The 27,366-nt window shown below is 38.9% G+C and overlaps 1 long non-coding RNA gene across 1 annotated transcript; it reads right to left on the bottom strand.

The window, feature by feature from the left end:
• Positions 1 to 2,156: 2,156 nt before the first annotated feature.
• Positions 2,157 to 19,876, bottom strand: LOC147887280 (uncharacterized). The gene is made up of 5 exons (XR_015543262.1): positions 19,668 to 19,876; positions 19,108 to 19,227; positions 18,905 to 18,966; positions 18,630 to 18,679; positions 2,157 to 2,247 (listed from the first exon to the last, which is right to left on the bottom strand). It is a non-coding gene; the product is annotated as an uncharacterized LOC147887280 (long non-coding RNA).
• Between the last annotated feature and the right edge of the window lie 7,490 nt (positions 19,877 to 27,366).

The following is a 27,366-nucleotide window of genomic DNA, read 5'->3' as shown; positions in this document are numbered from 1 at the left end:
ATCCAAGAGAGCATAGCACTATCAGTGCATCACCTGCAATGTGTCAAAGCTATCCCTCAGCATAAAATAGCATCCATGTGCAAAGCGTCCATAAAAAATAGCATCCCACAAGGCAATTTGGGCCTATCAGTGCATCCAATAAGGACCGTAATGCATCCAAATGGCCTATAAATCATCCACTGCAACCCAATGCATACCACAAATGAGTGCACATTACTCAAACTACAACCAGAGTGATCTGCATAAGGTATGCTCAAGAAATCATAGTCCGACGGTAATGACCGCTACTGAAAATAGAACCTAAGATGCCACAAAACATGGGTGCCATTGCATGATCGAACTCAGCAAGAAAATTTTCAAATATCTCTCTTCTACCGAAACTCCAAAATCCCAACCGATGAGTGAGAAATAGGAGTCGACACTTATCCACTGCCATGTGGCATAAATCTAAGGTTTCAAAACCTTAGAATGAAAAATGCATAACAGAGAGACGAAATCGAATACACAGAGATCTATAACTCTGAAAATCCTCCACCGAATCACGCAAGAACTGATAGGTAGGGGTTTTTGGGTGTGCGGAACGCAATGGGACAGACGGTTTTGGAAACCGTGGTCTCAATCACTGGGTCCAACACACAGACTAAAAAACGTTTTTGGAAACAGAGCTGTTTGTAAACTCCACTGGAGTGCGAATGATGAGTAACATAGAAGTTTTAGGACCTCCTGAGTCCACCGGAACTAACAGATCTGCAAATGGTTGCTCCAAACTTGAGTTCTAACACTCGGGCAAAAAACGCAGAAACTGACACATTGAGTCAGAAATCCACTGAAATGATCCCAGATTCAAGAATGAAGGTGTTTCCAAGCTCCTGAAGTGAAGTGGACACCAAAAGCAAGCAATAGTTGCCTCTACAAGTCAATACGGAGTCTCTGTCATCAAACGGAACAGGGAAAAGCTCAAAAGACGAATTTTTCTTTGAAAACACTTAACAGGCTCTCAAAACCACTTCGCAAAGCCAAAGTGACTTTTCCAAAGGTTCATCCAAGGTCTCTGCACACTCGGATGTAGGTAAAGTCACCCACAAAGCTTCCCACAGAGCTTCTCCTTCCTCCCACAGAGCTGCTGAGCTTCAAGCACTCACGCACGCTCAGCTAGATCACCCGGGCTCTAGCTTCTCCTTCCTCCCACAGAGCTGCTGAGCTTCAAGCACTCACGCACGCTCAGCTAGATCACCCGGGCTCTGATACCAGTTGAGAGAGCTCTCAACGGAAGCAAGAACGGAAGAGGGAGAGAGAGAAACAGAGAGCCACACAAGTTTTGGTGGGTGCAGAACTACCCTAATCTTCTTTTTCATTCATTTATATATGTGTTTGAGTATTGTACATAACCGAGGTAAAGGCACAGTGACCTTTAAGCCCCACACATTGAGGACTTGGACTGTGTACACTATAGAATATGTGTTGACTCACTCCCTCGTGTTATCATCTTCATGCAACTTTCATTTCATGTTCATGAAACGTTATGTCCATGCAACCTATCTATATATTAATGCTAAGCAGTGAGCAAATTATCAACTAGAATGATGAATACTATACAAAGGTATTATTGAAATGTGTGTACAATGTATGCTAAGCTAATAATATATGATATGTGCATTCTCTAATTATGCACATGAGTACTCACTAGATGTAGCTCATTATAACTAGAAATATTAAGTTGTTTAACCTTCTCAATGGGCACTTCCTATCATTTACACTAGGCAATTGTGATACGAGGATCCAAGTAGTTGATTTTGGATGTTCCCAAGGCCACTGTCTTCAAATCATCTTTAATCCGCATGTCCAATTTCATTTTCTCTACCTTCTGTGTTGTTAGAGCAATCTTATTCTCCCACCTGCTCATGTGTCGCCCATGATTAATGATAGAAGATGAAATGAATGACACAAATATGAGGGACTTACACTTCAGGAGTTTGATATTTGGAGGCAAGGAGCTGCTGCATGCACAAGCAAGAATTGTCGTGCAAAACATTTGAATTTGAATTGGGCGTTCCATATGCTATGTGTGTGTGTGTGTGTGTGTGTGTGTGTGAGAGAGAGAGAGAGAGAGAGACAGACAGACAGAAGCACACACAAAGAGACAGAGAGAGAGGTCACCTCCAGCTCTGCCACTTTCCCTTCCAACTTTTCCATCTGAGCTCCATGTGACTTGGAGACAGACCTTTGATGAATACACAAGATTGCAACCTATAACAAAGCTCCAATGAGTGCAAAATATTTAACACCATGCTTCCTAGCTTTAAAGACTCAAGAAATACAAATTTTGTTGCCCCATGGTGTGGGGGTTAAAGGACCCTGTGCTTAACCCCAGTTATGTACCATACACAATACCTATAAATATGAATACCCTAAAGATTAGGGTGGTCTTGCACCCACAATTCTGGTGTCCCTCTTTGGCTCTCTCTCTCTCTTAGACTTCCAATGTGCTCCAACAACTGGTATTAGAGCGATCCCATTGAGAGATTGGAGAGAGACCGTTCCCACCAGTGTGCCCCTTCCTGGTGGTGATGCTTGAAGGTTAGGGTAGAAGACACACTATGAAGATGCGGGTATCAATCGTGGACATCAATGTCAAACGTAGAGAGCTTAGGGAGCTCTATAATCTCTTAGTAGATCTTGCTTTCAAACCTTCAGAGGGGCGGTGAAGCAACAGGTTACTCACTGGATGGAATCGCCCCTATAGGAAGAAAACTTCCTCAGTTGTTCTAGCAGGGTCGAGGCCAAAGGGACATCTCTCCACGCTACTGCTTCGGCACAAGCCAAAAGAAGGGAACTAGAGCACATTGATAACACGTGTGTTGCTTCAAATCCACGTGATTGGATCATTACCTTGGCTCACGTGGGTCCACCATGTCGGTACATGCATGGATGAAGTTCTCTTCGACCATGTCATCGTCCTGGTAGAAATCTTATATAACGAAAAGTGGTTCACCATCTTCTTGACAATAATCTAAGATGCAGCTCAATGCACTTAGGAGACTATTTGGCTTGATATCCCCATCACTTGAGCTAAATCTAGACTCGAAAAATGTGACGTTGTTGCATCTGACTGAAGTTGATCCAATAGAACTGTGAATTCGGTGGCCCAACAGAATTGTGAATGCGGTGGCTATTCTCCCATTGACCCAGTGAGTTTGCGGATGGGCGTTAGAAGCAAGATGAGCAGAAAAATTATCGTGACTGCCATATTGGATACAGGGGTTGAGATCATTCTCTACAGAGGAGATAAGAAACAGTTGTGATGGATGTATTTTCATTACAATTGGCATATGTCAAGGCTATTTTTGGGGCTATTTTGCCGTAAAGGACAGTAAGCATACAAGGAAGCTATTGTTAACACCATATTAGAGAATTTGGGAAAATCCTGATAATTTGGGAACTTTTGAGGGGTTGTAATTATGTAACATTCAATGTTTTTCATTGATTTTTCCCATAGATTTGGTAGTCGATCCAAATCTTGCAAATGTGCATGGTTTGCATCAACATAAATAAAATGTCAAATGTTGAGGTTTCGACCAATGCATGGTATTTTTTGAGGGGTTACAATTACAATGCATTGAGTGCACTCCATTGACTTTCTCCCTGGATTTGGCCGTGTATATGAAACTCACAATTGTTTGAGTTTAACGAAGCATTTTTTGCCTCTTCTCGAAAAAAGGTGGTGTTCAAAAACACCATTTTAGTTTAGTTGGAGAAAAAGTAAGAATGCAACACTAGTCCTTGATATTTTGTCGAGTGTGCAGAACTTGCAACCACAAAGCAATGGTCTGCAAAAAAAAAGATAAAGAAAAAAGAATAATGTCATACCTTCCAAATATTTGTCAGTATTCAATTAAATTATTGTTGTGCAAGGAAAAAAAAGTCATGCTTTTCAAGTACCTTCACTCCATTGTGGAGTCAGCATCAGAGTCGGAATCTGTTCTATGAGAAAAATTGGATAAAGCTCGCTTGCGTGCAATGGTTGGTATCTTCACCTTGATGCCAGGGAGGTTGCTGCTCTTTGAGGAAACCTTCTTTGAGAGGTTACATTTTGGAACCCATGACCATACAATAGCATCAACAGATTCCCAACGTGGAGGATCACCTTTATTGCACATCCAAACCTTGTTCCAACAATCTGCATATACCTCCTCAATTTGTGCATTGTGTCTTTTGCATATAGGTGCCCAATATTGTATGAAAACCTTCTTGAAGTTTTTAGATTTATTATCCTTCTGTACATCAGTTTGAGCAATGCCTAGCCAAATCGGGTAAATTTTTTCTGCTGGTCGGACCAAAAGAAAGTGTCCTTTTTGTACATCAACCATTGGATCAAATGATTGTTTTGGCTTTTTCCTTTGAGGTCCACAGTAATGATCATTCAACTCTTCAATTCCTTGAAACTCATCGTTTTCATTATCAACTACTTGCACACAATCAATATGTTGCGTCTTTGGCCAAAATCTCTCGTACATGCCCTCTACACTATTGTTTGGTTTATCAAGCTCATCAATCATGCTCTTCCAGTACTTCACTACTGGCTTGTAAAACTTTGTGAAAGATGCTTCTGGACCTTGCAAGTGTGCCCATTTTTCCCAAAAGCGTACATACTCCTTGATACCAACTATCACATCTAAGTGATCCTTCACATACTTGAACATGGTTACTTAAGGTGGCTCTCCACTTGGTAGCATTGGATGACCATCCGGATGTCTCTTCCACAACTCAATGCCACCTTCACTTGGTTGCCAATCTAATGATCGTGGATGCACTTTATATTGCATGATAGGAACTTCATTTCGCATAAAGAACCGAAATTGGAGAGGCTTTGAGTGTCCCACTAAAGAATCTTTCCCATCGCACAGGCATCCATCAACATAGCTCTTGAAATCATGGACTTCCGTTACCAAAAATGGCGTTGGAGAAGACTCCTCACATTGTCTAAAAGTATCCATGAGATGTGCAAATGTCAATGTTTGGCTAGTTCTTAACCTCTCTGAAAACCTGCTAAACATTGCATCAATATCCTCATGTGTATGCCCAACCATCAAGAATCCCAATTGAATTGACTTGAAAATCCCTCGAGCAACAAGTAATGATAGGTATGCAAACTCGGGGGGGTCACTATGTATAAACCCTCTATATCACGTGCGTGCAAGGCCTATATTTAAAATCCCTTATCTGTAAATTTTTTCATAAATAAAATGCTCATAAAATGTACCCCTTTTCTATAGAAATCTGTAAAAATTTTCCAAAACTATTTTAAATAGTCCCTTATGTATATTTAATTCTGTAAATTTTAGAAATAGAAAATATCCTTCTGTTGAACTCACGTGATAGGGTTACATATGATGAGTAACCCCCCCGAGTATGCAAACAAGTACCTATTCTTGTTTTCAGAACCACAATTATCCAACTGCAATAATAGGTGTTCGGGTAGTTTCTTATAAGGATTTTCTTGATGGGAACTTCCAAGTCCAAGGTCTTTGAATGTTCCACCCACTGCTCCAAGATGAAGTTGTTGCTTGCCATTAGAAACATAGTGAGAATCCAATGCTTCTCTTGAGGTTAGTGCGTTTAGCAGAGCATTGTCAGACCTTGGCATCCCATCATGTACCAAATCTCCAAGTGCATGGTTATCAAATCTTTCAAGATTTCTCAAACACAAAGCCAATGAACCAATTGTGAAGTTAGGATCCGACGGCCACAAGGATAAAGAAAAGTGACAATAACGTCCTTAACCATGTCCATGTGTTATCATGCCAGTCAAAGCCACTGGGAGCTGAAACGATTTGTCTATGTCCTTTGAACGATTGCGTAATCTAGGGATGGCTGTCTTCTTTTGGTCCATCTTATCATGGATAATGCACAAGTATGTCTGAGGATACATTTCAGAAAATCTGCGCCAAGTGTAGTACACATTTCTACAACTTTTTTGCTGTAACATGTGCTTTCTTCTATCTTCCATCAACTTATTACGTTCATTTTGGCATTTTGTCACTGCAAGCTGAGCCTTGATTGCACTACATAAACCACACTTAGAGAATTCACTTGTTTTTGACAAAGTTACATGCTTGAATTCAGAGTTCCATATGCGGTTGAATGTGGAAGTTGACATCTCCTTACAACCCAAACTATGCTTTAATTGCATGTTAACTTCATAGAGAATATCAACCTGCTTGTATACATCCGGTATCACCAACTGTGTTTCCCTTGATCCATCCTGAAGTGTTCTACTTTTGTGTGGCATACGCTCAGAATTGTTATCCACAAAATCTTGGATTATGGCTCTACCCAGTTCTGTGTGGTCCCAACCTCTCCGCACGATTCCTTTATTACCATGTATGCACCTTCGTATACCAATTTCAAATTGCTCCCTGTATCGATAAAATGTTGTTTTTGGAATACCATGCATTTCATACCATGCTCTACAACAAACTTGAATACCATTTAATGAAAAGACATATTTGAACTGCCCATTGTCATCTTTTCGACAAGCAACCCCAAGAGTGTCATATACATAATTGGTGCGAGCCTCCAAACTTTGGCCCCAATACTCTATGCGTAATTTTTTGACGATCGGCAAATTGACAACAATTTTGTTTACAACAATCAATCATAGATACTTTTATGATTGCATCCCTTGTGAGTCTAGATGATGCTAATGGCATGCCATGTTTTTTAGCTTTTCTCTTTATCATGCAGTAACGCCTCTTTTTTGTGGATTTTTCCATTGGGTCCTCATCTTCCATGTGCTTTTTCCCAGAACCACTTGAAGAATTCATAGTGTCATCAATTCTTAATGAAGTTCCATCTAAAAAGGTTATTTGTGCAATGGGCCATTTTATTAAGTGGATGGTATCAATGCTTGATACATCACTGTGATACTTTTCAATTCCCACACCTAGATTATCTTCACCAAGCATCTCAAAATTTATAGGTTCAAATGGGTAGACATACAAAACAACACCCTCTGCAATGCTCTTGGTTTTCTGCTCATCCCATATTAAGACTTTCTTGTCCTTCCATGATTCTCGAATGGAAAACTCATCATATTCACATAGAGGTTCAACGTCAATGGTATCTAATGTTATATCATTCATTGGTACAATAGCTCCATTGACATTGTCCACACAACTCATTGATCGTGCTTTCCAACGAACAACACTACCCAAAGCCTCATAGACTAAGAATGCATCCATTGTAGGAAATGGAAGAAGTGCACTTTCATCCATACAAATATCGATCGCCACCGATACATTGTTTTCTCCCAAGGGCACACCTTGGCACATGTCATCATGTGATGTAGAGAATATTGTCCCAATGGCAACAATCTTTCCACTGACAAGCAAGTTGTTTAACCCCCACTTTCAATGTGGCACCTGCATAGTACATAGCATTTGTTATAGTTCAATATTGATATCTGATGGTGTGACTTAGGATGAAAATGCTTTACAAGATTTCATTGCAAGACCAAATCTTCCTAAAGCTTGGTGCTTTGAATTTTAGGCAGCAAAATTTGGCTACATGGCCAAATCTTCACAGACCATGGTGCTTTGAAAGGGAGATAGCAAGATTTGTCCACACAACCAAATCTCCCGAGATGCTGGTGCTTTCAAGAAGCCATCAAGATTTATGCACACATCCAAATCTACTTAGACCTTGGTGCTTTGAAAGAAGCCCACAAGATTTGGCCACATGGTCAAATTTCCCTAGACCCTGGTGCTTTGAAAGGAGCCAACAAGATTTGGCCACATGGCCAAATCTCCTAAGACACTAGTGCTTTGAAAGAAGCAATAAGATTTGGCCACACGGCCAAATCTGCTCAAACCTTGGTGCTTTCAAAGAAGCTAGCAAGATTTGAATGCACGGCCAAATCCTTCGAGACCTCGGTGACTTCTTTCAAAGCACTGAGAAGATTTGGTTGTGGCGTTCTTTCAAACTTGGGGAGATTTGGTCGTGTGGCCAAATCTTGTAGGCTTCTTTCAAAGCACTAGGGTATGGAGAGTTTTGGCTGTGCAACCTCCTCTTGCATGCTTCTTTCAAATCACCAGGTTCTAGGAGATTTGGCCGTGTGGCCAAATCTTTCAAAGCATTAGGGTTTGGGAAGATTTTGCCGTGCTGCCAAATGTTGCTAGCTTCTTTCAAATCACTAGGAAGATTTGGCCACATGGACAAATCTTCAAACGTTAAATTTAAAAATTGAAGATCCAGATTTTAAAATTTAAAATTTAAATTTTAAAATTCAAAATTCAAAATTTAAAATAAAAAATTCAAATTTCAAGTTTCAAGTTTCAAATTTTGAAATTCAAATGTAGAGATCCTACTTTCAAAAAAATCATACATGCTTTTCATGATTCACGCTATTACACTTTAAAATCATACTATTACTTTAAAAGCAAACTAGAAAATCTAAAACTATAAAAAAACCAAAACTTTAAAAGGCAAAGCTAAACAAACCTTTTAAACCAAGCATAAAAAGTAAACGTATGAGAAGGAATTGAATTCGTCTTCATGGGGGATCAAGTGCTAGGCTCACCTTGTTCTCTCCCTTCCTAGATCTCCAATGTGTGCCTAGGGTGGTTTGAGAGCTTCAGGACAACATCTTAGATGGGGTAGTTCTTGGAAAACACTCCTCCACCCTTGCTTAGCTAATTGCAAGCAAAAAACTTCAAAACTATATTAAAATAAGAGGTCCCGGGAGGCTCCCCATCCCACTTTTGTCCTAGCAATGTGTACTTAACCATGTAGGTTTTAAAATTCCATTACCAATTCAACTCTCCATAGATTCCACACACAATAGTTGGATTAGAAAGAGGTCTTTTTTTTTTTTTTTTTGCTCTTCATGCTTTTGGAGGGATTGCTCCCTCCCCCAAAAGCATGCTTTTTGGGGGGGGTTGCTTCTTTCCCCCCGACAGCCTATTTCGGGATCGCTTCTTTTCTTCTTCCTCCATCGTCCTTCTTTTCCTTCTTCCTCCATCGTCCTCGTCATCCTCCTTCGCTTCTCACCCTCCTCGCCATCGCTGTGCTCTAAGGCCTCCTCCACCGTCCGTTTCGGCACCCTCCTCACCATCGCTGTGCTCTAAGGCAACCTCCTCGCCATCGCTGTGCTCTAAGGCCTCCTCCGCCGTCCGTTTCGGTGCCCTCCTCGCCATCGATGTGCCCTTCTCGCCATTGCTGTGCTCTAAGGCCAAATCCTCCGCCGTCCGTTTCGGTGCCCTCCTCGCCATCGCTGCTGTTTCGGCGCCCATCTTTTCCTCCGCCGTCCTCGTCCTCCTGCTTCGCTTTCGTCCGTCCTCTCACCCGCGCCCATCTTTTCCTCCCCCGTCCTCATCCTCCTCCTTCGCTTCCGTCCTCATCCTCCTCCTCCTTCCGTCCGTCCGTTTCGGTGCCCTCCTTGCCATCTCTTCCTCCGCTGTGCTCTTTCCCTCTGCCGTCCTCGTCCTCAGTTTCGGTTGCGCTCTTTCCCTCTACCGTCCTCGTCCTCAGTTTTGGCTGCCTGCACTACCACAGTTTCCTCTACCTTCCTCGTCCTCAGTTTCGGCTGCCTGCACTACCACAGTCTGAAGCTTCTCCTTTTTCGAGTTAATCTCACGAAACCTCCTCTTCACGAAATCCCCTTTGGACAAAATCCCCTCAGCTCCTACGATTGCTTGAAATCCAAAGAGCAGAAGCTCACAAACAACAATGGCTACTCAATCATCCAAGTAAGAAAACGAAAGAAATCGAAAGTGTACCTAATTCATGCATGTTCTCCACTTTCTCCATTTCGGAACACCACGATTTGAAAGAAAGAGTCTTGTAAAAGTAGGAATCTCGAAGTGTGATTTGAAAGTAGGGTCTTTAGTATATGATTTGACTTTCATATCTTCAAATTTGAAATTTGAATTCTGTATCTAAGATTTTGAATTTTGAATTTTGAATTTTGAATTTTAAATTTTGAATTTTAAATTTTGAATCTAAGATTTTGAAATTTTTAGATTTGAAATTTGAATCTTAGGATTTGAATTTTAAATTTTAAATGGGGAGATTTGGCCATGCGGCCAAATCTTCTGGCTTCTTTCAAAACATACAACATTTGGCCGTACAGCCAAATCTCCCTAGATCATGGTGATTTCAAAGAAGCTATAAAGATTTGGCATCACAACTAAATCTTCCTAAACCTTGCTGCTTTGAAAAGATTTGGCCACACAACCAAATCTTCCTCGACACTCGTGATTAGAAAGAAGATAGCAAGATTTGGCCGCATGGCCAAATCTCCCTCGACCCTCGTGATTAGAAGAAGCTAGCAAGATTTGGCTGCATGGCCAAATCTCCTTAGACCCAGGTGATTTAAAAGAAGCTAGAAAGATTTGGCATCACAATCAAATCTCCCCAAATCCTGTTGCTTTGAAAAGATTTGGCCGCACGGCCAAATCTCCCTAGACCCTTGTGATTAGAAAGAAGCTAGCAAGATTTGGCCGCACAGTCAAATTTTCCTAAACCCTCGTGATTTATAAAAAGCTAGAAAGATTTCGCATCGTAGCCAAATCTCCCCAAACCTAGTGCTTTGAAAAGATTTGGCTGCACGGCCAAATCTCCATAGACCCTTATGATTACAAAGAAGCTAGCATGATTTGACACAAATCTCCCCAAACCCTGGTGCTTTGAAAAGCTTTGGTAGTATGGCCAAATCTCCATAGACCCTCGTGATTAGAAAGAAGCTAGCAAGATTTGGCCACACAGCCAAATCTCCCTAAACCTGGTGCTTTGAAAAGATTTGGCCGCACGGCCAAATCTCCATAGAGCCTTGTGATTAGAAAGAAGCTACCAAGATTTGACTGCACACAAATCTCCCCAAACCCTCGTGCTTTGAAAAGATTTAGCCGCACGGCCAAATCTCCATAGACCCTCGTGATCAGAAAGAAGCTAGCAAGATTTGGCCGCACGGCCAAATCTCCCTAAACCTGGTGCATTGAAAAGATTTGGCTGCACGGCCAAATCTCCATAGACCCTTGTGATTAGAAAGAAGCTACCAAGATTTGACTGCACACAAATCTCCCCAAACCCTCGTGCTTTGAAAAGATTTAGCCGCACGGCCAAATCTCCATAGACCCTCGTGATTAGAAAGAAGTTAGCAAGATTTGGCCGCACGGCCAAATCTCCCTAAACCCAAGTGATTTAAAAGAAGCTAGAAAGATTTGACTGATTTGAAAGAAGCTAGCAAGATTTGGTTGCACAGCCAAATCTCTCCAGACCCTAGTGCTTTGAAAGAAGCCCACAAGATCTGGCCACAAGGCCAAATCTCCCCAAACTTTGGTGCTTTGAAAGAAGCCCATATGATTTGGCCACACATCCAAACCTCCCCTTCCAGTGCTTTAAAAGAAGCCCATAAGATTTGGCCGCACGGCCAAATCTCCCTAGTGCGGCCAAATCTCCCTAGAATCTAGTACTTTCTCAAATCTACTACTATGTCTAGTGTCAATTCTAGATTCTATTTCAGATATGTTTATCGATAATGTGTTTTGTCTAACATTAAAGATTATAAAGATGATAGTTTGTATATTGCTTGGGTCTTTTACAGGAAAGACACAAATGTGAAGAAGGTTGAGAAAGTTGTAAGTGGATTTGCAGAAAAAAGCATACCTTGGTACTTTGACATATATAGTATTGAGGGAGCACAGTTGACACGAGTTCACTTATTTGTTTTGTTACCTAATAAAAGTGCATACACTTGTGTTGGATCGGTACATCAAATCACTCAAGATGTGGTTGGAAAAGAGGGAGATATTGGATTGTTGATCATTATAAATCAAAATAAGAAGTTTCTCTTGGATCCCAGTGATTATGAAGAATCTCGTATGAAGTCTGATGTAGATGACAACATGCACTCAAGAGGCTGGATAAGTGTTGAATCAATTGATGGAAATGAAATTCACACAGTGACAACAATCATTGAATCATATCGGAAAGTTTCAGCAACATTAAAGAAGCGTAAGAGTGGGGAAGATAGTGGGGAAGGAACAAAGAAAGGTAAATCGACTATGGTTCAAGCACCAGGTGGTAGCAGAGAAGGGGCAAAGAAAGGAAAGCTAACTATAGTTGATGTACCACAAGAAGGAACACCTCCAGAGGGTATGCTAGCAGTTGTGGAAAGAAGCAGTGGTAGTGAATTGGAGCCAAGTGGAAAGGTCATAGGAAAAAAAGGGCAAAAGAAACCATCAGGCTTGGTGGAATATGAAAAATACTACCCATTCGGGTTGCATGCGATATTTTCAATTCCAGTTGCAAGATGTCAAAAAGCTCCTCCAAGCTATGTATATAGAGGGTTGAACAAAGAGCATGTGGAGAAGCTTGCTGCAGACTTCGGTTATAACTCTAGGCCTCCTGTTGCTATAGCGGATTTAATGCCTTTCAATCCTGAAACAAAGCAGCCCCTGGAAAGGGTAGATAAAAAGGATTTAACCAAGTGCCACTACTGGATACTATCTGGACAACATTCAATATATGCTGCTAAAATATTCACATCTAATGATGATAACAGCACGGCCCAAAGAAAGAACTACTACCGCACCCGCCAGGCGAGGATTGTAGTGAATTGTCCCGCACGCTTTTGTGTGGAGATATCAAAGATGGCAAACCTGGAGTCTCAAAATATCTTGAGACAATCTCCATACATTGATATACTTAAGCAGGTGAGGGGACAATGGATTCTCTTTAACAGACCCAAGAAAGCACAACAAGGGCTTGCAAAAGGACATCCAGATCGTGAGAATTGGGATGTAAGTACAGATTTTAATTATGAATCATTTTTTACAAGTCGGTTTTCTTAATTATTGCATTCTAATGGATGCATATATTTTGCAGGCTTTCATTGACACTAACAAGGTAACATTGGGCAATAGCTTTGCCACGAAGGATGTACATATGATAATCACAAGCGATGCCATTTATGATGGTTGGATCTCCATCCTTGAGGATTACATTGCAGGCAAATATTCACAAGATGGAAAATGCCGTAGGCAACCCACAGTCTCAATGTTTAGATGCTTGCGTGGATTGAGTGATGATCAAATTGGTCAAATTCAAAATGACATTAAGGAAGGTAGAGTAGTCATAGCTAAAACAAAGACTAATGCCATGATTCTTGATATTGAAGGACGAGCTATGCAAATCAAGAGAGATGCTGCACTACACGAAGAACTTTATATGTTTATATCGGCAGAACGGCCTTCTTTAATGTTAAAAAATTGGGATGAGTGCAGATTACATTTTAAAATTACTCCAGAATTGTATCATCGGATTCGTGGTTGCTCTGACTCATGGTTAAAAGTGAAGCTTCAACAGGGCAAGGAAACTCCACCATTGCCTGATGCTGCAAAGGGGTATCTAAGGTGGATTATGGGACAAAGTGAAGGTGCAAGTCATGGACCGAATTCCACCCGGCCTTGGAGGTTCTACACAGTCGGTTCAAACATGGAGGGAATGGAATTTATACATAATGTGTACCAAGAGCCAATGGCAATAGGGGTTGCCTTTTTGGATGTAATGTATGGACCTAGAAATTGGAATGAGGATCGCTTTGAGTGTTTGTTGAAAAGCTTGATGACAATTGCTTCTCCCCCAGTGCAATTCCTTCTTGTGGTGTTCTTGGCCATGGATCATGTATCATGTTTGAAGAATGCATTAAATAAGACATGCGGGCAATATAAAATACACTTCGGTTGCCTTAATTTTGAAACTACAGATATATGTGTCACTGGATCTATGGATGGCTTAATTGCCTGTGTACTGGTAAGCAAGGAAAAGCATTTCAACGATATTGAGCGCTATACCAATGCACAATGTAAGCCATCAATATATGTTGCAGATGAAAAATATGAAAAATCAAGTGGTGCAGAAGAATCAGGTGATGAGGATGATGATGACGAGGAGGATGATGATGAATTTGACATTGAATTATCCTTGAAAAGAAAACGTTCAAGTATCATGAAAGACATGATCATGGGTTTCTGTCGAGAAGATGAGTATGTATTGGACTTGTTCTCTGAGGGGCTTGCTGCAATAGAGTCTCTTTCTTGTAAGAGGCGTGTTGTTTCAGTTGTTGAGACTTATGAGGAGTTGGCAAAGGTTGAAAGTATATGTTGCACGTATGCTTACAGTAATCATGAAATTCGACAATGGGCTGGCTTGCAAGAACCAATATTGGCAATAGAGGGGGTACCAAAAGAAGATGATACAATTGAAGGTGGAGGTGATAAAGAAATTGATACCATACCAGGACAAAAAGAGCTTCAACCCTTCAATGAAGAGCAGCGTGAGCATTTACAAAAACATGCTTCAAAGTTTTAGGAAACAGAAGAGGAAGAAACAGGTCCTTGAAATTGTCCTTTTATATGGTGTTCGTGTTTTCCATATGTTATCTTGCTATATTATCCATATGATGTATTAATTTTGTTCCAAAGATCTTTTAATATTACTTGGAAATTCATTCTATCTCATTGCCATAATTCAAACATTCATATGTATTCTTGAATATGTTTAATTTTCTATATTTCATGAAAAGATGTGTTTGCATGTTGTAATACCTTTGGAGTGTGATACACATCCAAATTTATTTATGAGTTCATAAATGTTAAAGAGTGTGTTGAGTCTTGATCATGATGAATGAATTAGTGTAAATTGTTGTTTCTATCCTTATTCACTTCATATGAATGCTCAAATATGTTTTGGCCGCTTGGCCAAATCTTTTCTTAGTGGGAACACTCGGGCAATGCTAGATAATGTTGGACTCCACTCTATCTATTATGCAAAGGTTTTTGGCATTGTAAGGATATGTAGTTTTGGGGATTAAAATAACTTGAAAGGGTATAGATTCAACAACTTTAGGGGGTATACTAAGCATATGAACATGAATGATTTCTTTTTTTTAGTATTCCAATTTTGTTTTGAAAAAGAAAAACATGAATGCTTTCACACAAACAAATTGCATTGAGAGCACACAACCTAAAGTTTGACAATTTGGTTTTCCATCTCAATATTCAGTTTGTTTCTACTTATGAATTTCATTTCCTTGTTTATGAACAGATATTGGCCCTCTCAATTTCACATCGCTAGAAGCATTGCCTGTACATGTGACACCTGATCCAATGATTCATTATGTGCCTAATTTGAACATTAGCATGCAAGTTCCAAGCTCAACATGGTTGATTGAAAATGTTGAGGATGCAATGTCTACAGTTAATGTTCCATTGACAAATGTGAATGCAAGCTTAGAAGGTAAAGGAGAAGATGCAATGTCATTGTATGAAGCCAAGGTGCAGGAAGAAATCTTAAAAGGTAAAGGAGAAGACATAATGTCACCCTCAGAAATAATGTCAAAAGAGGTGATAACAAAAATAAGACTAGCGGTGATAATAGATTTGAAAGGGTTATTGCTCGAGCGTTGTTTTTCAAAGTCAAATAAACATATGAGCTTGCACAATGGGAAGCATTGGCTTGTTCTCCGTCCTGGGTGTTTAGAGTTTCTACAATGGTTGCTCGATCACTATCATGTTGGCATTTGGTCCACTGCAGGAGAAAAGGGCATGGTGCAACACATGCTAGACACTTTGGAGCATCATGTTAACAGAAAGTTACATTTCTTCATGCTTTGGGGTGCGATGGCATGCCACAAGCATACAAAGAGTAGAATCATTCGACCAGACAGGATGAATGTGGAAGCGGAGTTTAAACCATTAATGAGAGTGTGGTGTTGTTTTAAAGAGGAATGCAAACCAGCAAGAACAGTGTTCATTGATGTTTCGCCTTACACGGGTTGTGTTAATCCAGCAGAAAATTGCATTTTCCCTACAAAATTTGATATAGATTGTGGTGATTCTATTTTGCTTCATGAGTTATTACCGTACCTACAGATGCTAGATGATGCAGTAGATGTGCGCAGTGCCATCTCTTCTAACAGATTTGGTCAAGCTCCGATTATCGAAGGGCATGATATGTTCTATTATTTTCAACCAGTGATCCTTGAATTCAAAGAAAAAAACAAAGAAGTTCTCGAAAGGATGAATGTCGAATCTCATATGTCTACTCGTAGTTCAAAAAAAGACATAGAGAAAGGTATTACTTCACCTATAACCAAAACTAGAGTGAGAGGGACTTGTCCTACTACAAGAAGTATGGTGCATGCTCAACATGTTACATTGAATGAAGAGGAAGAATGCATGCTAGGAAAAATTGCCAAAATGGGGCCGTTGAAAGATAGTGAGGCAAAACGCTTTGCTATGGTTCTTGGATGCAAGGAAAGGGGAATCACTGCTGATGCTGCAAGGGCATTCTTAGCCAACTTGATTCAATTTTATTGCATAGACAACCCTTAGGGAATGTGAGTGATCTTGTTAATTAGAGTTGTAGACACAAATGCTCAACTAAAACATTTGTACCTACATTCTAATTTATATTTGGACACTATTTGGTTAGATTTGATTAGCAAAACATTATGTTTCAATTTGTTTTATGAAAGAATTAATAGACATTGAGTCAGTACCTTGTCCAAAAAATGCTATGTGCTTTGTGATGTGAGTTTGTATTCCTCCACTAAAAGAATGATTCTTTGATTTTAAACATATGATAGGTGTTGCAGATTGTCTTGAAAAGTTGAAGAGCTATCTTATTACAAATTTTGATCCTGCATCCAATGGCTTATGGAAACATAAATTGCCCATACCCATTGAGCGCGTGTTCGAAATGGATGGCATCCATTATGAAGTAAAGAAATCAACAATACCTGGGGCAGGATATGGTCTTTTTGTACATACGAGCATCAAGAAAAAATAAGATTTGATGCTATATAATGGTCCAAAGTATGATTATGATACTTGGAGATCTCTCCTCAAGTTTTTCCCAAGGATGAAGACTTATGGAATGTTTGAAGATCCATTCATTGAGCCATTGACAGATGTGAAATGTATTGTGGGAGATGTATTGTATGGAAACATTGCTGGATATATAAATAGCTCAATGTATTATAAAGAAAGAACAAATGTTATATTTGTATACATCCATAAACTACCACCTTGGGCTCAAAAGTCACAAGGAAATTTGAGTGCCCATGGCTACATTACTGTGCAAACCATAAAGGATATCTCCTTTGGAGATGAGCTACTTTGTGAGTATGAATACTAGTATGGAATTGTTAATGATTATGTTAAACGATGTGGTGCAAAATTGGCTAATGTGTCAATGGTTTTGATTATAGCTCTATTGTGATGGAGAGTTTCATGAGCTCTATTGTGATGGAACGGTGTTTTTGAACACCACATTTATATGATGGATGTCAAAGCTCTACCATAATCCTATTGCATATGTCAATACTGCAATTTATCAACATAGAAACATATGCATTTGACATTAATTTGATACATCTTATATACCAAATAAAAATTAACAGTTGTTGCAAGTTTAATTTTGTTTTTGAAGACCACAGTTATATGATGGATGTTAAAGATCTATAACAATCCTATTGCATATATCAATACTGCAATTTAATTTACTCCAATGAATCTTCCTAACGCAACATCTATAAATTGGCTTTTGTTTGTGGTTTTGATGCATACAAACAACAAAAATCTTTCTTTCACTAGCAAATCAACAAATTTTTTGGCCATGGAGCCATGTTCACATCTATTAAGGCCTTTTGCCATAGCAACATATGGAAGATTTTTGCTTGGGTTTAATTGGGAAAGTATTGTGCATGGTCCTCAATGGAGCTAATGTTTCAATAAAAAACATCAAATTTTACTTTTGAAGTGACTATATTTTATTTCGTGGGAATTGGGATTTTCCCAAATTCTCTAATATAGTGTTTGTTGCTATTTTTATGACAAAACAGTCATTTTTAGGACTGAATATCTCTTTCTTGATGCGAAATTGCACTTTGTGCTGAACTGGATCCATCTTATGGTGAGATTGGACCTCTGGATGCAGGTTCATGTGATGTTAGTAGGCTTGGACAGCAAGCTGAAATTCAGACACAGCATGTACATCCATCCGGTGATGATGAGGCTATGCTGCAGGATGTTAGGCTTCAGCGGGAGTATGCCATGGATACTGTTCAGACAGGGATAGCTTCTGCAATGGGAGTAGTAAACCGACATATGGCTGACCATGATAGGAAGCTGTGACCATGATAGGAACCTGTGAGAGAGAATGCAAGTCACAAAGGCTGCTGATTCTGTAAATAGTCATACAATCCAACTCCAAGATAGCATATGACACAACCGTATAGGTCTTAATCTCATAGCTCTCAATCTTATATTTCCAAATCAAACAGTGTAGCACTTATTATCTTGTCTAAAACAGAGTCTTCTTGAGAATGTTTCTTCCAACGATAGAATTCTTCACTTAAGGAAAAAATTGGTTGCCCAACGGAACCCCTCCTTCCAAGTAGGGGCTCATGAAAAAACTAGGTGGCGAAGTGTCTGGTTGCCCACACTTGCCAAAGAGCTTGTATGGCCTTCTGTGCGCAAGTGTTCTAATACAAATGCACAAATAATACTCTTGGGAACAATGGAATTGACAGCCAACTAAAGCTATAGCAGTGTTGAACAACATACCGTGCAACTGTGTAGTAGTCTTGTCCTCTCCAGCCTACATTTCTACATTCCTATATTTCATTGTATGAACATCAATGCTTGGTCAAGAACATACTAACCATCTAGAGCAGTGAGTCAAGGTGTAACATATTTAGTTAAAGAGAACCATTACATTTGATTTATAAAATAGCCATACATATAGAGTTTTCAACAAACTATTTATAAAGTTTATAGGCCGAAGCATTATGCAAAAGTAAAACGAGAATGAAATATAACAAGAACACAAAGCAACCAACCTCGCAGAGTAGCAAATATGTTAATGATGGATGCCATCACAGTACTCCTTGTGCATGATGCCCTGAGATACAAGCATCACAACCTGAATGATGCCAGTGGCACACAAGTGACTGAATGAAAGAAAAATCAATTCATGCGTTTGCAACCTCATAGTGGTTTTTAGCAGTACTTTAGCTAGAGTAAAAGGTTGAGATGTGTAAACCTTTCTAATTTGTAGTTGTTGCAGTTCATCATCGGTTTGATCGGGGTCTGGTTCGAGGGCATCATTGGAGATTGAGCAGTTGCACAGGAGATCTTCACTTGGTCTCAATTTGTCTCCCACCTATGTTGAAGAACTTCATCACAATCACCTTTGTAGATCGAGAAATTGTCCTGCAAGATTTCCACACGCTCATCCTCTATCTACCCACTCCAATTTCCTCTCAAAGCCTTCCCCTGGTTTGGCCAGCCAATGCCATAGAAATCATTCATCTCGGCTCTCCTCCCTCCTCTCGTTCGTCGACCGTCACCAAGGTTGCCTCAACTTGTACCATTAGCAGAGATAGTAGCGAGAAATATTTCCCAATGAGGGGCTATTAAAGGCCACACATGCAGGCAAGTAGAAAGAGAAAGTGTATACTCAACTTTTTACTAATCAAGCTATCATATGAGACCCAGCCACATTGTGCAAAAGATGTTGCATGAGCTCATGTCAACACTGTAGTCAAACAAAGTAACCAATATAGCAATCTACTATTTGTGCATTCATAAGAACAAACTCACATTTCCAAGGAGTTGCAAACGTTGCCGCTATTTGATCCAGCTCCTGTAAGCTTTTCCTGAGCCAACACTACGGTAGTAAAGGATCAAGAAAGATCCATGTGAAGAAGCAAGGCATGCGTGGGCATTCATTATAGGGAGGGCAGCATGAGTGGCACAGGGCACCAATCTCGATAGCAACTCTAAGGGAATAGGGCAAGAGATGATGTAGGTGATAGGAAGAATAGTCAGTAGGGCAAAAATTGATTTTTCCCTCCCAAAGGCCATAAACCCACAATAGGAATAATTAAAATATGTCAAGAGATCAATTTAATCAATCACAAGAGATTTCAAAATCTAATGCCTAGAGCTAAGGAATAGTGCATGAGTGACACGCATAAGGAAGCCTATGGCGCCTCGAGGTGTCGATGCTTGAAGAGATGTCGCATTGAGCGGGAAGATACCATGAGTGCTGAAGGTGAGCATGCTACACCTAGCTAAATCGAGGAGGAGGAGGACTGACACACCAAGACCTCGCCAATGATGAGTCGAGATGTCCCTCCTATGTGGAACCCTAGCCTCAAAGATTAAGAGTGGTTTCTCTCTGAGGATAGACAAATTAAAGATTTATAAATATTTATTCTCTGGGTCCATCATAGCTACAATTTATTTTTCTAATCAAGGATCAAGCTTTTTGTCTATACCTACAATTTATGCTAGGTCAACATCAAGTGAAGTAGCATTCAAAGCAAGCAACATTTTCATCAATTGAAGATCATCCTAGTGAATCTTTCTATCAATATTTTTCATCAAGTACCACTCTAGCAATGTTATCAGCACTCAATGTTCCAAAGCACAAGTTAAATACCTTCTTTTAACCAAGCATATTAAGTATAGGTCAAGAGTTATTGGATCAACAGGGGGATATGTCACACACACAAACACATATGGGGATGTGTGTGTGTGTGTGTGTGAGAGAGAGAGAGAGAGAGATCCAACTCCAAAAGCCATGCTACGTAAATTAGAATACAAGAGTAACTTTAGCTCTCAACGTGTTTTTATAGAACAAGACATTTATAAAAAAGAAATAGTCTGACATGCAAAAGTTAAAAGTAAGAAATAAACGGTCTCATATAGAAGTAAGAGAGGATCACTCGAGCAAGTAACCCAGATGCAGAGACACTAAGATCTTGCTGCAATCGCAAAGTAACTAGAAATAGAAATGCGACTAAGACCAAGAATAGGCACGAAGAAGAAGATGTAGATTTGTGCAAAGCTGCAATAGCTTGTTGGACCTTCCTTGGTCTTCCTCGACCAAGGTTCATTAGTTTTCTTGGTTTCCCACACTGATTTTTTATTACAGACACACATTCATTCGAAATTGAATCAATGGGATGCTGCATACAGTCATTTTCCAATGCACTTATGGGCAATGCATTTACCTAGCCTGAACTAGTATTTCTAGAGTGGAACTTTCCTCCAAATAAGCTCCAACAGTCGTCATACATTGGACAACGCAAGGTGTATTTCATTTTACCTATTTTTGTGAAATTTTCCTAGCATTGCAGCCATCGTAAGATCCTCATCTTGTGCTATTGATTGGAGTAGCTCGTGGAGACCTTCCACTGCAATGACTTCAGCTGGAACAAGAGCAAGACTCGCGTTTGCTGCTGCGCCATGCTTTCCATCAAACTATTGTCCACAAATTGTTCTAAATCTTCTTAGCGGGGCCTTGTATAGCTTTGCATCTCCATCAAATAGAACTGAAAATGTCAATCTATTGGGATGAAATGCTTTGATAATCCCTTTGTACTGAAAATTAGTGCTCTAGCTTCCGTGCTGCTATGCTACCCATTCTTGCCCATTCTATCTATGTAGTGTCCTTCCATGTCCTTGTTGAAGACAGAAGCATGAAGACATATATCCCTACTATATGACTTGATGAGGGGCAGACATAGTGCTAGTGATGGGCCTACCATAGGCCTAACTTAGCCAAATATATGTTGGATATAAGGCCATGCATTGGTCCAGTTAAGGTATTGATTCAGTACTGAATTCAATTTGTATGAGATTTGTACTATGTTGGATATATTGGCTAGTACATTGCATTTACATTTTATGCAGTATAAAACGGCTTCGTGTTCAAATAGATAAAACCTCCACATTATTATCATTCTAGCAAACATTAAATGTTAACACTAGATTGTACTTGATTGTACAAGTCTTCTTTTGGGGCTTAACTCTATATATCTAGCCAAAATTTTAAATTTTATATTTAATATGCTGGTGAAATTTTCCAAATATATTTATTTATTATATAAAACTTTGGCGAATTTTCATGGACTTTATTTATAATTTTATAATCGTAAAGGGTAAAACCTAGCTCTTTTTTTAATTTTAGTTTCAAATTGTGGCGAATATACTGAGCTTTTATTTTTATAAAAGCATATAAACTTTCATAAGCCATATAAAACTTTTTCTTATTCAAGAAACTAACGCAAAAAAATCATCCTTGATGTCCTTGCAAAGTGTAAGGTGCATTGGATGTCGAATGTGACACCGGGGAATTAGAATTCCCATATTTGCATGTGGATGCTATGTATGTGAAGGAAAAATGCACAATGGACATCCGCATTCGTATGTCCCACCATCGGATCAGCTCCAAACTTTGCAAGGGTCTTTTTTTTTAATTTTTCATGGCTAGAAGCACACCAATGCATGTATTTCAATGCTCATGCATGATGCATGGTGAACAACTAGGAAATATCCATTCCAAGCCATGCAATTGACATTAGATGGGCATGATACTTTGCATAGGCATTGAAATTGCCTTGTTTAAGGCTTGTGCAAAGTTTCACTCCCTAAAAATACCGTTTTTATGGTTAGAAGCACACCAATGCATATTTTTCAATGCTCATGCATGATGCATAGTGAAAAACTAGGCAATATCCATTCCAAGCCATGAAAATGACATGAGATGGTCATGATACTTTGCACAAGCCATGAAATCACCTATTTTATGGCTTTTACAAAGTTTCATGTCCATAAAATGCCATTTTATCAATGCATGTTTTTCAACACTCATGCATGATGCATGGTGAAAAACTAGAAAATATCCATTCCAAGCCGGGCTACAAGCACACTGATGTATGTTTTTGAATAATGATGCATGATGCATGGTGAAAAACTAGGAAATATCCATTCTATGCCATGAAAATGACACCAAATGGCCATGATACTTTGCACAAGCCTTGAACTCACCCATTTTACTGCTTGCACAAAGTATGATGCTTATCAAATGTCATTTTCATGGCTAGAAGTTGACAGATGTATGTTTTTCAATGACCATGCATGATGCATGGTGCGAAACTAGGAAATATCCAAAGAAAATGACATCGAATGGCCATGATTCTTTGCATAGAACTTGAAATCACCTGGTTTGAGGCTTTTGAAAAATATCATGCACATCTAATACCATATGCATGGCTAAAAGTACAATGATGTATGTTTTAAAGGGTGCAAAGTGTGGTAAAAAAGGAGATATGATAAAAAAAGTCAACATGCACCCTAAAACAGGGCCTCCCAAGCTACAAGATTTTATAATCCAATACAAGTCATAATTTATTAAACCTAGTAAGAAACTAGAAGTGAGAGAAGTACTATTAGTTTTAGGAAATGCAAAAACAAAGGAAAACTTTATATTTGTCAGTATAGGTGCTGGTATATACCGATGCCTATACCGACTCAAATAAACTTTCAAAAAGCAAACCCAAATGCCTCTTTCTTTTGCCACACCTCTCTTATTTGAGATCTTGCTAACTTTTTGCCTCTTCCTCATGACCTTTCCACCATCTCCCTACCCTCCCCTGCCATTCCTACACCACCCACACCATTGTTGGCCCACTCCCCTCCACTCCAAGCTTGAAGAAGAAGATTTCTCTTTTGGGAACTCTCTGGGAACTAAAGAAGTGGATGATATTTTGAGTGGTTTGTCTTCAAATTTCTTCTTCTAGGTAAGCTTACCAACCCTTTCATCTACATAAGAATAATCTTTGGAATCTGCATTGTGTGTTTATATGTTTCTTATGTCTTTGTGGTTGCTAAAAGGCAAATATGAGATTTTTCTACGGCCCAGGGGAGATGCTGCCAAAATTTTCCAATTACTTGCTTGCTTAATATGATTGCATCTTGTTGCTTGCTTGCTTGACTTCGTTTCTTTCTTGGTATCTTGCTATCTTGTTTTTGTTCTTTCATTTCTGTTGTTTGTTTTGATTACTTTGTTGCTTGACATTGTTGCTTTTTACTCATTGCTTGATTTTGTAGCATAATTTTTAGCACTCATGCACAATGCATGGTAAGAAATTTGAAAACACACATGCCCAACCATGAAATTGATGCCTCATCTCCATCAAACTTTGAAAGCACAGGGTTTTTATCTTGTTGAAGCTATGTAAAGTATCATGGTTGTCAGACACCCATAGATATGCTAGAAGCACTCATGCATGATGCATATTTAAGAATTGTGAAAATACGCCTGCCCAACCATGCAAATGATATCCTATCAACTAGAAAATTTGCAAGGATAAGTGTATTATTGGTATTAATACTTGTATAAAGTATCATATCCATCAAACCCACACACATATGCTAGAAGCACACTGATGCATATTTTTAACACTCATCCACGTTGCATGGTAAGAATTGTGGAAATACACATTCCCGGCCATGAAAAAGATACCTGATCCACATAAAACTTTTGCAAGAACAATTCTATTACTTTCATTAAGGCCTATACAAAGTATCATACCCATCGGAAGTGTTGATGATGCAATCATTAAGGATGCTTGTATATTTAAAGAAAATTATGAGATTCAAATATTGGGTCAAACCATAGGCTTGAATGTTTCTTGGAAAACTCTTCATGTAATGTCTTTATAATTTTATATTCTATTTTGCTATGTAAAAATTGTATTATTTATTTCTCAATCAACTATTGAATAATATTTGTTTTCAAGTAATATGCGTGTGTTATAAAAGGTAAAAGTTATTCCTTAGAATTTTAGATGACTTCTTCACACTGTGTACTATCAGTATTGATGCACTTAAGACTTTTGATTAATCTTTCACATTTAGACAATACAGAAATAGTGACAATAATATCAATGTTGTGAATGGTAGTACAGAATCTTTAGCAACAATAAGATACTTTGCAGCAACTGAATGATCAATCATTGTGTAATTTTACTCCACATATGCGTTTTGTGCTGCCATTTCTTGGTAAGAATGGCAGTTAAAAAATGGTTGCCATTTCTTCGTAAGAAATGGCAGTCAAGATATAGTTGCCATTTTGTGCTGCCATTTCTTCTTAGATGGCAGTCAAGAAGTGCTTGCCATTTCTTTGAACAAAGTGGCAGTCAAGAAATGGCTGCCATTTTCTACCAAGAAATGGCAATCAAGAATTTGCTGCCATTTCTTATGAAGAAATGGCAGTCCCAAATTTGTTGCCATTTCCTCATAAGAAATGGCAATCAAAAATTTGCTTCCATTTCCTCATAAGAAAGGGTAGCCAAGAATTGGCTGCCATTTGGTGCTACCAATTATTGCTAAGAAATGGCAGACAATAAAAGGTTGCCATTTTTTGTTGCCAGTTCTTCCAAACAAATGGCAGTTCAAGAACTAGATGCCATTTCTAACTACCATTTTTGCAAAAAATATGGCAATTTGAGAAGTTGTTGCCATTTTGTACATAAGAAATAGAAAAATTGGAAATTGTGTGCCATTTGCTATGCCATTTCTACCTAGTTTTGTAGTAGTGTTTCACACAACATGCCATCATAGTAAAGCCTATTCGGCTATTTCACCACATTGTGCACATCATTTCAACCTTGTAAAGCCTCTTGGCTATTCCCAGCATCATTTGCCACAAGCCTTGTAATTCAGATCGGATTATATATATTGTAGTTCTATCTTCACCACTGACAATTCAGATTTCACTTGCTATAGTCAGTGTTTTGCAGTTGCTTCAGACAGTGATTTTCACGACACTTTGAGTACATATCTTGCACCATGTCTATGACCAGCAATCTCAATCTCGAGGCATCTACTAAGCTAGACAACTCCAATTATGACACATGGAAATACCGAATGGAGACCATCCTTGTACTTCAGGACAAATGGGAGTATGTCGATGGATCTACATCTAGACCATTGGACGATCTAGCCAGTAGTAGCTCTACTCCACCTGTTGTCACAACACCAGCAACGGGATCCACAGTGGGATCTCCTACACAAACAATTTTTGCACCTATAGTAGATCCTACCATTGCCCAAACACAAGCAGAATGGGATAATAAAGATAAGTATGCATAGATCATCTGATCAAGGAGAATGTGCAAGGTGTCATGCTAGGACAACTCAACACCATCAAGACATCGAAAGAAGCATGGGATATGTTCACACTCGAGGGGGTCACTTGTCATATGTAACCCTATCACATGAGTTCAACAGATGGGTTTTTATTCATTCAATTACTTACAGATTTATATATACATAAGGAAGTAATTTAATACCCAAAGGTTAATATACAGAAGGGCATTTTATATTAAAAATTATCTAGAAGCTTGCAACATGTGACATGGATATTTGCACAGAGTGGCTTATGTCATGGGACATTTTGAAATGCTAGTACTGGCATTTTCCTTTTGAAATGAGTAAGCACTCCTCTTGCATTTTCTTGAATTCTAGAGAATTCTAAAAATCTTTTCTCTCTTTATTTCTCTTTTTGGCCTTTGCATTAGGATGAGATTAGGATACTATGCTTTCTTGAATTCTAGAGAATTCTAAAAACCTTTTCTCTCTTTATTGCTCTTTTTGGCCTTTGCATTAGGATGAGATTATGATGCTATAATTTTCTCTCTTTATTGATCTTTCGTTAGGATGAGATTAGAATGCTTGAATTTATTTTTTGGAGTTTTTAAATCTTGTCACTCTCTTTTTTTTTCTTTCTATCCACAGAGGGATTGCATTGAATCAATGGTGGAGGATTATTTTTGAAGTTGATGCCTCTTATACTTGATTTTCTTAAGTTCTACTCAGTCTATTTAGCACTGCCTTCGTAAAGATCCTTCTGGCGCTCCAACAATTGATCTATTATTTAAAAAAGGATAGATAGTGGAGAGCCACTCCTATAATTAAATCCATTGGATAAAACCTGTGAGAGTAAAGACGTAAGGTATTGATTTTTAGATAGCCCTATTCGGAAAATATAGTATCCATATAGCAACAAGGGATCAAAAGCAAAATGAGAATTTGTCATTGAGTGAGAATCCCATTATGCTTGAGGGTTTTTCATGCACTTGTGCCTAGAGTTGTAGATTAGCAAGTACCATGAGCATCACTACCAGTGACAGTTTGAACTAGAATATGGTAAACATGATGAATTCAAAGTAAATGAAAGAATAAAACTATTTCTAGGTTAGGAGAACGTAAGCCCTTGTGTCTGCTAGATTGAGAGCTAAAGAAGGCTCTTATGTATGGTATCTTCAAAGATTAAAGAAAACCCTTTTTAGCTTCTTTAGACCATATCTTTTCTCAAGGTATTATATATGCTATACAATGCCTAGAAATGTCATCTTGTTGTTTGCAGCATATGCTACACAATGCCTAAAAATGCCTAGAAATGGCATCTTGTTGTTTGCGGCATTTAGTGGTGGATTAGTTATTA

The sequence above is a fragment of the Dipteris shenzhenensis genome, chromosome 23 (assembly GCF_047967505.1).
Source record: "Dipteris shenzhenensis isolate YYH24624 ecotype China chromosome 23, Dip_SZ_1.0, whole genome shotgun sequence".
NCBI classification, from domain to species: Eukaryota; Viridiplantae; Streptophyta; class Polypodiopsida; order Gleicheniales; family Dipteridaceae; genus Dipteris; species Dipteris shenzhenensis.
This window is presented reverse-complemented; position numbering and strand designations above follow the sequence as displayed.